The sequence below is a fragment of the Pogoniulus pusillus genome, chromosome 13, assembly GCF_015220805.1.
Source record: "Pogoniulus pusillus isolate bPogPus1 chromosome 13, bPogPus1.pri, whole genome shotgun sequence".
Taxonomy (NCBI): Eukaryota; Metazoa; Chordata; class Aves; order Piciformes; family Lybiidae; genus Pogoniulus; species Pogoniulus pusillus.
The window spans coordinates 31,688,895-31,704,962 of record NC_087276.1 but is presented as its reverse complement, the minus strand read 5'-3'; the positions used below and the strand labels follow the sequence as shown (position 1 = coordinate 31,704,962).

The 16,068-nt window shown below is 50.1% G+C and overlaps 1 protein-coding gene across 4 annotated transcripts in view; it reads left to right on the top strand.

Moving 5' to 3' along the window:
* XYLT1 (xylosyltransferase 1) overlaps positions 1-16,068 on the top strand; it is a 172,649-nt gene that overhangs the window by 49,723 nt on the left and 106,858 nt on the right. The window lies entirely within an intron of this gene.

Below are 16,068 nucleotides of genomic sequence, written 5' to 3'. Positions count from 1 at the left end.
TATTCAGAACACACGTTTCCAGCAGCCCTTAGTGACTGCATAAACATCTCTACCTTTGTCTTCTGCTGGCCCTTCTCTGGGGAAGGCATTTGACTGTTCTGTTACTTGTTTCAACAAACCTACCCTATCTTTTCTATGGACCTCACTTTGGAGCCAAGCCTTTTGAAACTGACAGGGACGGATCACACAAAGATTGTTACAGACAGTGGTGTTAGAGCGGCACCAAAGCACAGAGCCCATAGTGAAGTGCTAATTCCTGCACTGTGCAGAACCAGAAATATGCAGTAATGAAGGTTATTTCATTAATGACTTCAGTGGTGTAAGAACATCACTTGGTGTCAGTGGATGTGCTAGCAGTGAATGCACACATGAATGCGAGCAGGAGAATTTCACGCCTGGAGGTGGAGGAAGTGTAAGGCTGCAGCAGCTTACTGGCTGAGGCAGTGCCTTCAACCCCAGCACACCATGTCCTTGCCCTGCCCCACAGGTCTGCATCTTCGCTCTTCCAGCCTGGTAGGCCTGTCAGCAGCAGTGCCAGGTGACTTCAGAAGCTGTTACACTTTCAAAAGGCCTCGATATTTTGGGAGTCAGGGAGGGTATAAATGCATTGGTTATGAATAATTAAGGTAGGAATTAAGTGTATGCTCGTATGTGTTGATACTGCTTTCAGTGTCACTGAAAACCACATCCACTTCTGAATCCATTTTCTGTAGAAAGCTGCTTAGCTCTGACCTTGAAACAGATGAGGAGAGCCAAACACAGCTTCTTAAGGCATCCCACTTGTGTCCCAAAACGTTCTAGACTGGGGGTGCTCCAGTGCAGGAGCTGAGGCAAGGCAGGTGCCCTGCTGTGGGGAGGGACTGTCTGTCTTGCAGAGGTGGAAGTAAATCTGGATATCACAGCTGAAGGGCAGGGCCTGACTAGGGGATACGTTTCCCTGGGCGTGAACTTCCCAGAAGCGTTTGGATCAGCAGTGGAGTTTGTTGGTTCAAGAGAGTAGGATGTGGTAAATTTATTTGCCTTGTTTTGCAAAGCGACACTCATCCAGGGTCAAGCTCAGAAGCTTGGTCTGTGTTGTACTGGAAAAACGTTTTGAAAGCAACCCTCCCATTTCCCATCTCTCAATCCCGTGTGCTAATGCCAGACCCAGATACCTCTGAGCGTCCTGAGGTGCCTGATAAGGTCACCTTGTCAGGCCTGTTTGCACTACCACACAAAGAGAAATTGAGCATACTTTGGAGAGAATGAAGAAGGTGAACACAGGCTGAAAGCTGGTTTCAGCAGCTGAGGTGGTTGTGCATTACATCTGAAGCAGCTGTGGCTCTCCTTGTGGCTGTTTCTCTCACAACTTCAGAAGTTATTGCTATCAATGAGGTTGTGGCTGTTGAATGTCTTAAAAATACCAGGAGCCAAATAGAATGACTTCAGCAGCAGTTTGCCCAGAGAGAAATTCTGGCCCAGTTTTTCATTCCCTTGGAGCAGTGGGGTTATCTTTGGGTCAGAGAAATCATTGTTGGTCTTCTTCCAGAGCTGTAGCTTTGTGACTGCTAAGGTTGTGGGATCAGAGGCTAGTGAGCCTTCTGAGCCTTACTGGTCTAGAGCCCTGGAGTGTGGCTGCTGGCAAAGGGAATGGAGCCCAGCGTGGCAGCTAATGGGACTGAGTAGCTGCCACAGCAACCCATCCTGAACTCTGCTGCGTGATCCCCAGCGTGAGTGCCCTGCAGTGCTTGCCTCAGGAGCCACCAGGCTAAGGCAGTGTCAGGCAGAGCTGTACCTACCTGTCTGTACGGTCAGCAGTTGGTTCTCTAGCACTTGGAGGTAAGCAGCATCATGCTAAGCTTGTGGCAATAACGACAAACCCTTACCATTCTTTTTCCCAGAACACTCATTTGCCCTTTGCTAAGTCAAAGGTGAACTGATTTTTGCTGTGTGGTTTCCTGAAGATGCTCTCACTGGGTAGCTTCTTCTGCAGGGGTGGCTTGCAGCCTCCCTTTAAGTGATGGGTGCAGTTTCTAACTAGACTGGGAACTAAAGTGTCCTGGGCAGCAGCAGGGCAAGGGAGGGGATTCTGCCCCTTGGCTCTGCTCTCCTCAGACCCCACCTGCAGTCCTGGGTGCAGTTCTGGAGCCCCCAGCACAAGCAGGACATGGAAGTGTTGGAGCCAGTGCAGAGGAGGCCACCAAGATGCTGAGAGGGCTGCAGCAGCTCTGCTATGAGGGCAGGCTGAGAGAGTTGGGGCTCTGCAGCCTGGAGAAGGCTTGGAGGAGATCTTTTAAGTGGCCTTCCCGTATCTGAAGGGGACTACAGGAAGATTGGGGAGGGACTATTGACAAGGTGTTGTAATGACAGGGTGAGGAGGAATGGGTTTGAACTGGCAGAGGGGAGACTGAAACTGAATGCTGGAAAGGGTTCTTTGCAGTGAGGGTGGTGAGACACTGGCACAGGTTGCCCAGGGAGGCTGTGGCTGCTCCCTCCCTGAAGGTGTTCATTCAAGGCCAGGTTGGATGAGGCCATGAGTGACCTGTTCTAGCGGGAGGTGTCCCTGCCTATGGCAGGGGGCTGGAACTGGCTGACCCTTGAGGTCCCTTCCAACCCAACCCATTCTGTGGTTGCTGTGATCGAGTGTCCCCTTGGAACCTACACGTAAGAGCTCCAGGCAATGCGCGTGCCACAGCAGGAGGATTTCAGCTGGGAAGGCACCTTGGCCAAGGGGGAGTATCAGTCCCAAGAGGATTACATTGGCATAGATCACAGAGTGCCGGGGGCTGGAAGGGACCTTGAAAGGTCATCTAGTCCAGCCCCCTGCCACAGCATGCTTGGCAGCTCTCTTCCCATGGAACACATGTGCTCTTCCAGGGTACCTGTGCTTGTCAGCCCAGAGCAAAGCTGCGCTGCTCTTGCATTCCCTCTGTAACGGGGGCGCCCCTGCCTGCAGCGCAGCAGCTCAGCACCTCTCGCCCAGGCCAGCCTCTCGTCGCTGGGAGCAGCTCGCAGCCCGTGGCTCCCGGGCGGGTGTCACAGCAGTGCCTTCAGAGCGCGGAGAGAAGGCTGCTCGCTGTTGTCCTCTGCCGCTTGACCCGCCTGGGCTTTAGAGGCCGGCTCTTTGGAGAGCCAGATGCCCTACCCTGGCGAGCCTCATGTAAGGCACAGCAATCGTCATATTAAAAGGTATTTACCGTCCTGTAATTCCTTCCTCTGAAATGGATTTCTGGCTTAATTCAGTAGAGGGCTCAGAACTGCAGGCTCGTGGTGTGCCACTCTGTTGTGGGTGTTGCACTTCACAGTTGAGTGGCCTCTTTGAAAAGCAAAAACATGCTCTTGGTGCCTTTCTTGTGAGCACCTAGCAAGATGCTTTTGTCGTTGGGTACAAATCAAACAACTTCACCGCCTGCAGGACTCTCTAAATAACCGTGTGCTCGCTTGTTTGACCTTTAATGATTTCTTCTGTTCAACTCAAATGCAAACCCATAACCCTCAGCTGTCTGGCAAGAGGGTCTCAGGTCGGTGGTGCACTCTGGTAGCCTGCAGGCAGGAGAGAGGCTGTCTGGAGGCACACTGCTGCTTGGGAAGCTCACACACCTCTTCATCTGATTCTTGTCTGGGAAGGATGGCTGCTGCCAGCGCTGCTTGGAACCAGAGCACAGGTGTGGCAGCAGTGACAGCAGCAGCCGTACAGGCTGCCTAATTGTGCATCTTAAACCAGAGGTGGTTGACTTTGCAGATTAAGTGAGAGGAGTTTTGCCCTTTGTGCATGGCCTTGGCCAGGATTTGCTTTGCTGGGGCTGCACAGCCGATTTCACCTGAGGGCCACATAAGCAGCGCTGCCCAGTAAGGGCTGCTAAGAACTGCAAACAGGAAGGTACCATATCCACTGCTCAGAGCAAGAGCAGAAACTCCCTGTGTTATGAGGAAAACCATTAAAGAACTGGAAAACTGGTTTGTAGAAGACCATGACCAAAAGTAATGCCCTGAGTCTTTTGCATCTCCTGGGTTTGGCTACGTTTAGGACTATTTTCTGAATCTTATGGCTACCTCACAAGTTAAAACTTGGCAGAGTTTTCCAGTTGCAGCCAACTGTCATGAAAAAAACACACCATGAAACCAGGAATCTTGGAGCCTCTAGAAAAAAAGAGCATCCTGCAGTTTTTGAGATGATTGTGATTAGTCACACCACAGCTGTGGAGTCTTTCATAGAATCAGGTCGTGGTGACAAGGGAAGCTTCCAGGGGACTTGCTTTCCAAAAGGCAGGTAAACAGTTTTCTTCCAACTCATTAGTTTGGAGGGTAAGGAGGATTGCATTGCCCCTTTGTGAGGTGCTGAAGAGAGTGCAGAGCTGAAACGCCTGTGGGACATACTCCACTGGGGCAAACCCTGCTCTTTCTTGCAGAGGCTGTGCTGGCTTTAATCGAGGATCTCTCCGGCCCCTGTCCAAGTAGAGAAGCAGCAGCACTTTTCCTTCTTGCTGAGAAACACCACAGTGCAAGTAGGATTCATGGGCTTGCCTCTCAAATTTTCGCAGTGCAGTCCCCATAGAAACATTCAAAGCAATCAAGTTGCTGAGCTGTTACTGTCTAATAACCAGACACTGATTTTGGCAGGGATAAGCTCAGGAGCAGCAGCCAGAAATGTCTCCACTGTGCAATCACACAAGAAGGGAGCCCAGGTCTTTTGAGGGGAATGTGTCTTTTAGATGGATCTGCTGAGTGGGACCCTTCTGGATCCAGATTGGGAGTACTCTGCAGCATTAACTGGGTGTTATTTGCATTGAAGATCCCAATGTACAGTGCCATGCAGCATGTTGCAAAGTTTTATCTTTGATGCCCAGAGGCGGGGGGGGGGAGGGGGAGCATCCAGCCTTGAACTTGCATCTAGCCCTTGTTTTCTGCATGATTGCTGTGGCAAACTCGAGAGGTTTGGCACTGAAGGCCAGTGGAGTCCTTTGCCACAGCCTGCTGCTTGAAGAGGGACACGTTCCTTCTACCAGTGCTGTGAAACTGGGATTGCTTCATGAATCTCCTTTTTTTTACCTAAAGAGAAGAAAAAAACGGGTTGGGGGGAAGGAATAAAAGAAAAAGAAGCCTTGAAAAAGCTGTTTGACTTAGGTAGAGGAAAAATAAGCAGCACCTCGCTGTCAGCTTAACCTGGCTGCTGCCTACTCATGTCATTCCTTCCTCTTGGGAGGATGGCTGATATTTTCAGCACATTCTCAGTCCACCTGGTGCTTGTCAAAGCATTGAGGGTGAAACCATCCCAAAGCCAGAACATGTGGAGGTGAACTCCTGTGATGGGCTTCTGGGGTGGCATTCTCAACTCTTCTCTGAACTCTGCATCCTTGCTCACATTGAACTGAGCCTGAACTGCAGAGGCTGAGGGGGCTGGGAGTGTGCAGCCTGGAGAAGAGGAGGCTCAGGGCAGAGCTCACTGCTGTCTACAACTACCTGAAGGGAGGCTGTAGCCAGCTGGGGTTGGGCTCTGCTGCCAGGCAGCCAGCTACAGAACGAGGGGACACAGCCTCAAGCTGTGCCGGGGGAAGTACAGGCTGGATGTTAGGAGGAAGTTGTTGTCAGAGAGAGTGATTGGCATTGGAATGGGCTGCCCAGGGAGGTGGTGGAGTGGCTGTCCCTGGAGGTGTTGAAGCAACCTGGCCTAGTGGCAGGAGTTCCTGCCCATGCTGTTCTGGACCCGTGTTAATGCTGATAGGAGCTGTGTGGCTTGATGGCATGTCCTGTGTCACAGAGATGGAGTGGCCCTAGCTGTAGACACTTGCATCGAGGTAGAGGAGTGCAGGGCTGCCGTGTATCAGCGATGCTTTACCTGCATCCACCTCGGCAAGCTCTGCCTTGACTAAGGGGGTGTGAGAGTCTGTACCCAGCCTTGGGCAGAGCCTTGCAGCGTGTGGCTTGTGCCCAGAGCCTGTGTCAGTGCCTGCTCCGTGTTCTGTGTGCATGTCCAGAGCTGGTGGCCGCAGAACAGGATTAGCAGTGCATGTCCTGGGGATGGGAGACTTCCGAGTCCTGCAGCAGCACAGCCTCGGGCAGAGCCGGGACAGGCCCTCTGCCTGCTGGGCATTGGCAGCCTGGCACCCCAAAGCAATGCCCGTGTCACGCTCGGAGCAAAACAAAGCCAAACACCCTGCCAAGGCTTGCTTCCTTCTGTGGAAGGTGTGGAGATTTCCTCCTTGGGGAGTGCAAGCCTGCGAGCTGGGAGCTCCAAAGGCAGCCTCCCCTTAGGCTGGGGGGACACAATCTCTCTGTGGTGGCATCCCAGGGCCCTCTGGCCACAACGCCCTGCGCTACCTCAGTGCGACTGTCTGCAGCAAATGAGGGGTCAGTTTCCTGCTCTTTGTTGCAAGAATTCCTCTGTTTTGTTAGTGCTGCTGAACTAGAGACAAAATCTGTAGTTTTGAGATTCAGTCGAGATGAGAACAGCATCTGGGGAGCCTGTGGTGCTGGCTTCTGTTCGGGTAGCTAGAGCCAGGTGCTGACAGCTGTAATGGGTTAATAATTTGTATGCATCACAGCAAAGGCAGGCTTGGAGAGGAGCTTCCAGGAAGGGTCCTGCTGCAGGAGGATTTGATAAGGTCCTGGCTCTCCTTGGAGAGTCATCTTTAAAGCAGTTGTAGCTCAGGAATAGTTCTCCTCTTGCTGATTATATCTAATAGAATTTCTTGCAGATGTTATTCCATGGATTTACAGGAGCTGGAAGGAATTTTTATTGTTACTTCATTGTTCAGTGTCTTTTGGTGTTTCATAGAACTTCACTCTACGTAGTAAATGTTACCTGGTGTTTGTAATTGCTTGCACCGTGACTGTCTTCTGCTGTATGAACTTACCTGCTTTTAATAATTGCTGATAATAAAATCATTCTCTTAGAAGAGGAAGCAGTTAAATGCCTATAAACCAATTCTAACTTAATTAATTGCCAGTAACGTGGATGCTAACATTGTTGTGGCCTTCGACAGTGTCTGGTTTCTTAGTAAGCAGGAAATGTGCAATGTTTGATTGCTGCTTCCAGAGCACCTTTCTGACAGCTCAGCTTTGAGCTGTTCTTGGTGCTTCTATCAGGATGCTTGTTAGCTAGACCAAGGGTCTTGCAAAGCTCAGGAAGTCAGTCTTGACTAATAGTTGAAACAAACTAAAAAGCAAAACACAATTTAAATAACAAATGGATGAAGCTTTATCAGGAAGTGCCAGAGCAGGCTCATGCTAACCTTTCTCAAGGCTTGCTGCCTGTTCCTTTGCCTGTGACAGCACAGAAATGTAGCACAAATGGACTAAATGGAGGCCACTGCTGGTGCATTGTAGACATCAGCCTGGTGGCTGACACACTCTGCTCATTGGTTGGTCTTTCTCCAGTGGAGCAGCTTTGCAGCCTCGCCTTTCAAACTGTCACAGACACGGAAATGCTGATGTTTTCACCTAGTTCTTAAACTCTAATGGGGAACCTAAGCTAAACCACTCAGGGCTCTGTGTCAAACTGCTTGTGCCATGCTGTGCAGAAGTCCCTCTCTCACCCTCCTGCTCCTATGGCAGTTTGGTAGCTGAGTAGCTTCTGTGGAGTTAGTGGATGCAGATGTGTGGAGAGCTCACTCCTGCTACAGACAGCTGTAGGTTGTGTCTGGACACATATCATAGAATCAACCAGGTTGGAAGAGACCTCCAAGATCATCCAATCCAATCTATCACCCAGCCCTAGCCAATCAACCAGCCCCATCCAGGCTTTTCCTGAGCACTTCCAGGCACAGCCACTCCACCACCTCCCTGGACAGCCCATTCCAATGCCAATCACTCTCTCTGCCAACAACTTCCTCCTGACATCCAGCCTAGACCTCCCCTGGCACAGCTTGAGACTGTGTGCCCTTGTTCTGTTGCTGGGTGCCTGGCAGAAGAGCTCAACCCCAGCTGGCTACAGCTCCCCTGCTGCATGGCTTGCACTGGGTGTAGGAATGGTTCTGACACACATCTCCCCTGTGTCAGCTTTCACGGATGTTGAGGGCTTCGGCACCTCCTGGTTCCACCTGGCAGGCAAGAGTTTTGCCCCGTGCATCATATGCTGCAGAAGACACTGTTCAGCTGCTATGCAGGGGAAGAAGTGAAGAGAGGCCTGTTTTAATTTCTTTTTACCCAGTGCCACTACTGGTCCCTGGGTCTGTGCCACTTCAGACTGTTGCTTGCAAAGTCACTCTACACGCTGTGCTTTTTCAAATTGCATTTACTCCAGAGTGAGCCAGGAGGCCTTGGCATCAGGCCTAGTTTACACTAAGCCTGCCAGCAGATGAAGTTAATCAAGAATTGTTGGTCCAAGGTGAATTCCTGCTCTTTCTGTGGTAGACATCCTAGATCTTGAGCTTACCTGTTCAAGTCCAGGATTAGGCTGTGTATTCTCAAAAGCATTGTTTGCTTGAAGCTGCTCCTGAAACAGCCAGCTGAGCCTGTCTGCTCCCACATTCCCAGATGAGTTTTTGGGTGCCACCACAAGTTAAAATGCCAAATACTGGCATCATTTAGAAGATGTCATCCATTTGCTGTGTTGAAGCTGTTCTGAGTGAGGGAGCATGAGCCTGAGGCTCCCCAGTGGGAGGGAGGGCATTGCAAAGAGTCGGGCAAGGACCTGGGGTGTCCTAGCTGGCACTTTTCATTTCTTGTTGGCAGCATCCAGCCCCCCTGCCTCCTTGCCCAAGATCTTAGCTGGCCATGAAAATACAGCACTGGAAAGCTGTGGAATGTCATTCTGGGGAATTGAGGCTCTAGAGGGGCAGCAAGGCCTGTCTTTGGCTGAGAGGGAGGTTTGCTCTCTGGCGAGATGCTCTTTTCCCAGGTAGTGTTTGTTATTTCTCTAAGTGTCCATGTGTCTCTTCAGACCTTCCTGCCCTCCTTTGTCACCTCCTGCCTTAACTGTTGTGGCTCTGAGAACATCTGCTTTTTCTCCATCTTCTTGATTAGGTTTCAACTTTGAGTTTGATGTTTCCTGTTATCTGAATGTTTTCTGAACTCAGCTTGCTTTTGTTTAATCTCTGCCTTGCCTCATTTTGTTCCCTATAGGCAAATATGCTGGCTGCAGTAGATGTTTGCTTTGTTCTTATTGCCAGTATTTTCTGTCTCTGATATTGTACAAGTCCCAATAAGTAGGTATTTTGACATCTAAAACAGTACATCGAGGGCTAAGTTCTGTCAGTGCTATTTGCTTATAAAATGCAGTATCTTTTTACTGAGATTCAGGACTTGGCTTGAAATTAGACTTGTGGTTTGCCTTTCTTGTTATGAAACTGCTGTTTTCACTAGATATTCTGAAACCTCAGATAACTGTGTGAAAAGAAGGTGCAGAGCTGGCCAAGGGCCCTGGCTCAGTAGAAGGCAAGAAGACTTGCAAGTTAGGCAGTTGCACCAATGTGAATGCTGACATGCTTTGGATTGAAGGTATCGTTTGAGTGTCTCCCGAAGTCTGGCCCTTGATGCGAAAATGTTTGCTTATCGTTCCAGTGAATTGGCTTGTGCTCTCTTAATAGGCTTTGCATTATTTATTGGCAGCATGAAAGGGGGTGAATGTCAAAGGTGCATGCACTTTGAGTCAACACGTGGGCAACTGTCTCTAAAGTGCCTGCTTCAGTGTTCAGTGGGGGTGAGGGTTCCATTAGGCTGGTGGCAGTCGAGAGTGCAGATGCTGTGCAGAGAGGCGCAGTGACATCCTGCAAACGCAGGAGGTGTTGGCCAGGCTTGTGAAAAGCAGCCAGCTCTCCTTGCCTCTGCAAGGCCTCTAGAGCTCAGCAGCACAAGTTTTTCCTAGAACCAACCAGGCTGGAAAAGACCTCTAAGGTCACTGAGTCCAACCTCTCACCTAACCTGATTTGCCATTGGAATGGGCTGCCCGGGGAGGTGGTGGAGTCACCGTCCCTGCAGGTGTTGAAGCAAAGCCTGGCTGAGGCACTTAGTGCCATGGTCTGGTTGATTGGCTAGGGCTGGGTGCTAGGTTGGATTGGATGAGCTTGGAGGTCTCTTCCAACCTGGTTGACTCTATGATTCTATGGATCCTGTTGATGGAGAGAATTAGCCCGCGTGCTGCACACCCCTGGTCTAAAGCATCCATGCAATCCCCAGATATCATAGAATCAACCAGGTTGGGAGAGACATAAGACAAGTTGGTTATTTTTTCCATCTCCTCGTTGTCATGTTTTTGCTGTAAGCCTCAACCACACCCTAACAAAGAGTGAATGTCTGCCCAAAGGGTCAGAGCTCTGGCTCAGCGGCGGGGCAGCAGGGCAGGAGAAGTCGGTGGGGTCTCTGCAAATGCAAGTGCCAGGTGGTGTAACCGATAGCCAGAGGCAAAGGCTTTCCTTAGAGGCTTAGTTAACGTCTCAGGAAACAGCCAAGGTCTGAACATTTTAATGCTCAGCAGGAACATTGAGTCGAAGCCAAAGGATAATAGGAATTAAACCACATCTTAACCATGTACATTACAAGGATTTATATTCTTTGCTGGAGCTGAATAATGCATTACTGTAGTGCTGTAACTGCTGTTATATATGCCCTTATCAAACACTGTCATCTTCTCGAGCATTTGTTACTAAGCAAAGCCCAAAGTGTTTTTCCCAGCTATCCCACTTTCTTAGTTTTTCCAAGTTTGGAATTGGTTTTGGAACATAGCCTGGAAAGAACAATTGCGCTGGCATCAGTATCTTTAGGGAAGCTTGCATAGCTCATTTCTAGAGAGGTCCAGAAGGCTGTAGGTGTGGGGGGATAGCTGTGAGCACCTGGCTCTTTGCTGGCACACCAGTGAAGGGTGAGCTGTCATCCCCGAGCACCAAACAAAATGGGTACTGCTTCCTACAACTCCTGAGCCCTGCAGAGTCTGCCTGGCTGGAGTCCGAGCTCCAGTTTTGTGTTTCCCACCAGGGAATCCCAAATGCTTAATAATTTGCCAGTGTTTAAGTCTGAGTTTGGTTCCTTCTGGTGTTTACATGATGTCTGGAGTACCGATGCCTTTGGAAGAGAGGCTCTTGCTTTGGGCAGCTCTCAGGCCCGCCAGTAACCTGTCTTCTTGCTCTGCCAACAAAGACAGTAAGCTGTGGAGTGACTGCAGTCAGACTGCACATCCAGCTTCAGCTAAACAACTTGCTGTGTGCTCTTTCTGTTTATGATTTCAGTTTTAAAGGCCCTTTTAAGTGAAATTGGATACACTACAAAGTGTTGGCTTCATGTGTTTTATTTGCAGTTTAATCAGCGTGATCCAGCTGCCAGTGCAGGGGAAACTGGAGCTCAATTTTTAATTATCCCTGCTTTGCCTGAGTTAGGAATTCCCAGTGGTGCTGTCTGAGAAAAGATGCCAAACCCCGCATTGTTCTTTAATTAGCTGCTGTAATTGTTTCGGTCTAATCTCCATGATTAGCAGCAGCATTAAATACAGCAGTAAGAATAGGCCTGCCCTCTTTGTGCTGCCCTGGTAAACACAATATTCTTTCTTCTGGTAAGGGGCATAATAGAAAATCAATTAGAAGCCAACTAGTGTTGATTGGAAAATGATAAGGGGCAGCTAGCATGAAGAGCAGATTGCTTTGTAAAGCTGGCTTATAACCATACCTCTGGGATGGCTTTATTGCCCAGTTTTGGGGGGGGAAACACCAGAATAACCACCTCTGCCCAGGGAAGCCCTTGGGGATCTTGCAGGGGCTCCATGCCACAGGAAGCCCTAGTACAAACTCCAGAATTGTCCTTGCTGTGCCAAAGGTTAGTGCAGTTCTCGGCACCGTGCAAAGCACTGTCAAACACACACAGGTGAACACAGCAGTCCCCAGAGAGAGGAGTCTTCATTCATCTGTAAGTTTTATGCTGAGGCTCAGAGGTGCTCTGCAGCACTTCGTTTGTGGTAAGGAGTTCTGCTTGGCACAGGCTGGTGTGGGGTATGTCTTGTGATACCTACCTGAGTAGGTTTAGATGAGTGGAAAACTACTTCACGAGGCAGAAGTACAAGTCCATGCCTGTGTGGTGTTGTGGTCCTGTGAAGGTACCAGTCATTACACACAAATCCTATGAGGAGAGGTTGAGGGAGCTGGGCCTGTTTAGCCTGGAGAAGAGGAGGCTCAGGGGTGATCTTATTACTGTCTACAACTACCTGAAGGGAGGTTGTAGCCAGGTGGGGGTTGGCCTCTTCTCCCAGGCAACCAGCAACAGAACAAGGGGACACAGTCTCAAGTTGTGCCAGGGTAGGTATAGGCTGGATGTTAGGAAGAAGTTCTTCACAGAGAGAGTGATTTCCCATTGGAATGGGCTGCCCAGGGAGGTGGTGGAGGCACTGTCCCTGGGGGTGTTCAAGAAAAGACTGGATGAGGCACTCAGTGCCATGGTCTAGTTGACTGGCTAGGGCTGGGTGCTAGGTTGGACTGGATGATCTTGGAGGTCTCTTCCAACCTGGTTGATTCTATGATTCTATGATTACCTTTAGGTCCCTAAATACCCTTGTAAGTTTGGCTTTAAGTGTCACTACAGGTGGGAGAAGTAAGCATGACATTCATGGGAAAGGCAGAGTTAAGGTAGCTCATGCAGTTGAAAGTGTCTGTGAGAGTCAATTGAGCACTTGCAGAGAAATGCAGTTGCTCTAACTGGCTGTAGTCGCAGGCTGTGGAGATGGGAATATTGTGGCTGATGCCTTGTCAGGTAATTGACACAACTTCTTATGTCTTTTGCTGACACCTGTCAGAGCCACTATGCTCAAATGTCACCAGCAGAACTGGCAGCATACGTTCAGGTTTGTACGTCATAGTGCAGGTGTGGCACAGGCCTGGGATATGCTTCAGCAGTGCATACACCCAAAAAAGCTCAGGGGCCTGAAGAGCTCCCTCTAGCTTAAGCCATATGAAAAGTGGTGATGTTCCTTTCATCAGGAGGCCAGCAGGCAGGTGTGCTGCTGGCAGGAGTGGCCTGTGCTCAGCGCAGTGTGAGAGAGTTGCACAGATTTGGGACGGTGGGAGGCAAATGCTGCGAGACATCCCTTCTGGCAGTAAGTGTCCCTGGTGTCTCACCTCTGAGAGACACCTTGGTAATGCCTTGGAGGGGTGGGCTGTACCACCTAGGGATTTTTAATATGTGTAGATGAAGTTCAGTCATTTTGATCTCTCTCAGGCTCCCCATCAGGGTTGGAAAGCCTGCTTCGTATGGTGGCAGATGGCTGCCGTGGCACTGCACTTTGCCTAGTCGTGTCTTGTGGCCGTTGTTAAAGAACATGTGCTTGTGAAGGGGGATTTAAGGCACTCGGTGCCACTCAAGCACTGATTGCCTAAGTGCTGCCGAGGTCCTCCTGCTGCTGTCAGCAGTGACTGATCTGGTCTTGGGCTGAGGTGGGGAAGATGCCATCCTTGCAGCAGCTCTAGAGCTGTGGCAGGTGCAGGAGGAAGGTCTCATTGCCTGCTCTTGCAGATAGGAACAAGTGAGATGCAGTAATTGGCCACCTAAACTTTTTGCAACTGTTATTTTAAGATCTTTAGTCAGCAACCAGGAATGTGAAACTTTCTATTCTTTGCTCCTTGAGTTGTGGCACAATTGTGCCACTGATGTGCTCATTAGAATCTGTCTCCAGTAATCCTTAGGGACTGCAGAGAGCTGCTTCCATTAGACTATGAAGTTCAGGCTGTGCTGACTACATCAGCCTGCAGAATTTCTCTTTTGAGCTAAAGCTGCATTAGAATCAGAGTACATTTGTCTTGAGTCTCACACATGCACATCTCACTAAGGGACTTTGTGTGGAGCTGGTTAAAAAGATAATCCTCTGTTTTCCGTTTAAACAGGCATCACTTCACTTGTTTAGTTGTGGGCTGCCATGACCTGAGGGTGTGGAAGAGATTATTTCATCAGCCCCAGAGCCAGGTCCGTTCCCGGCCAGGGCACAGCCCACCTCTTCCAGTACAGAGGTCTCCTGCAGCGCTAAAATGCACCAGAGTCTTCCCCAGCCAAATATAATCTGGCCTGCAAAGGCAGGAAGGCTGCAGGGTTCTTGCTGGCCAACTGCTCTAGACTGAGAAAAGCCTTTGAGAGCAAAAGCGACCAAGGTCCCCGAGGCTCCCGGGTGGTGCCGCAGCCACCTGGCGGTGTGAGAGCCTGTCAGGCCCCTCAGCAGCAGCAGGGAGAGCTGCGCTCCTCCTTGTCACCATCACTGCCTCTGAAACAACTGAATGAAGTAAATGGAAATCAGTTGCCTCCATCCAAGCATGTTTGGATTTAAACTCGACTCTACTGAGCAGCAGAGCTCTGATTTACCAGCTGAAGATCTGTCCTGGCAGGGGAGGCTTTGGTTGTGGGTTTTTTGGATTGTGAGTTGTTCTTTGGGGATCTTTGTGGTTCCCCTCCCCCTTTTTTTTGTTTTGTTTTGGATTTGCTGGTTTGGGTTTTCGTTTGTTGGTTTTTCTTTTCCTCTGTACTCATTTGGTTTTTTTAAGCATCACTGCTGGGTGTTTGTGAATCTGTGAATTACTGCAGGAGCAATCAGCAGATGTCAAAGGCTTCTACGGAAAGCATCAGACAAGCTCGTTGAGAGGATTACAGTGAGAATTACCCTGAAAGGGTTCATGGTGAGACTGTTTCACAGAATCACAGAGTGTCAGAGGCTGGAGGGGACCTCCAAAGCTCATCCAGTCCAACCCCCCTGCCAGAGCAGGATCTCCTAGACCAGATCACACAGGAATGCATCCTGGTAGGTCTTGAATATCTCCAGAGAGGGAGACTCCACAACCTCCCTGGGCAGCCTGTGCCAGGGCTCTGTCACTCTGACAGGGGGAAATTCCTCCTCATGTTTATATGGAACTTCCTATGCCTCAGCTTCCACCCATTGCTCCTTGTTCTGTCACTGGGCATTACCAAGGACATCCTCCTGGCACTCACCTTTTACATCTGTATAACTTCTTGAGGTCACCTCTCAGTCTTCTCCAAGCAGCACAGCCCCAGCTCCCTCAGGCTCTCCTTGTAAGAGAGCTGTTCCATTCCCTTCAGCATCTTTGTGGCTCTGTGCTGGACTCTCTCAAGCAGTTCTATGTCCCTCTTGAACTAGGGGGCCCAGAACTGGACACAGTACTCCAGATGCAACCTCACCAGGGCAGGTAGAGGGGCAGGAGAACCTCTCGCATCCTGCTAACCACAGCTCTTCTAATACACCCAAGCATGGCATCGGCCTTCCTGGCCATAAGAGCACATTGCTGGCTCATGGTCAACCTCCCATCAACTAGGACCCCCAGATTCTTTCCCTCTTCACTGCCTTCCAGCAGGTCAGTCCCCAATCTATACCAGTCCCTGGGGTTGTTCTTTCCCTGGTGCGAGATTCTGCCCTTGCTCTTGTTGAATTTCATTCCGTTTCTTCCTGCGCTGCAGTTACAGGGCGTGGTAGCAAAGCCGATGGTGTGAGCGCCCTGCCGGCTCCTCGGAGCTGCCCTGACCCTGTGCATTTGCTCCTCTCTCAATGTGCCAGCCGTGAGGAGCCGGGCAGGCAGCAGAGCCAGGTGGCAAAGCTGCGCTCCTTCCGCAGCCGGGCTCTGCACCCCTCCAGCCACGGCTGGGCGCTGAAAGCATCTCTGTGCTCCTGCACAGGCCCTTTTTGTCTGCAGACCATCCCCGGGCCTCCTGGGCTTACTCAGGGACCGCTTTGCAAGGCTACGTGGGAAGGACAGCGCTGGCGGCAGGCGGGACCTGCGGTGGGGCTGCAGCTGCAGACAGGGCACTCTTTGAGCAGCTCCCTGACACTCACGTTGTTCTTTCAGCAAAACGCCAGTGCTCTGAACAGAATCCCTAAGGTAGATCTGTGGAAAAATCCCTCTTCTGTACTCAAAAGTAAAATAAACCTAACAGTGAACATCAGTTTTCAGTTGAATTGAAAGTATGCTGTACTAAAGGAAACCTTTTTTTGGTCTCTGGTACTAAGAGATGCTTCTTTCTGCTCTGAAAGCATTTGCATTGATCTGCTCCCTGTTTGTACTTCAGCCACTTAATGACATACTAGACCTTAAAATCAAAATCCCATTGCCCTCCTGCCTCCTTTGCTGTCACATCACAGTGCTTTTGGTTTTGTCTTCATCTCAGGTGACAAAAAGTTTC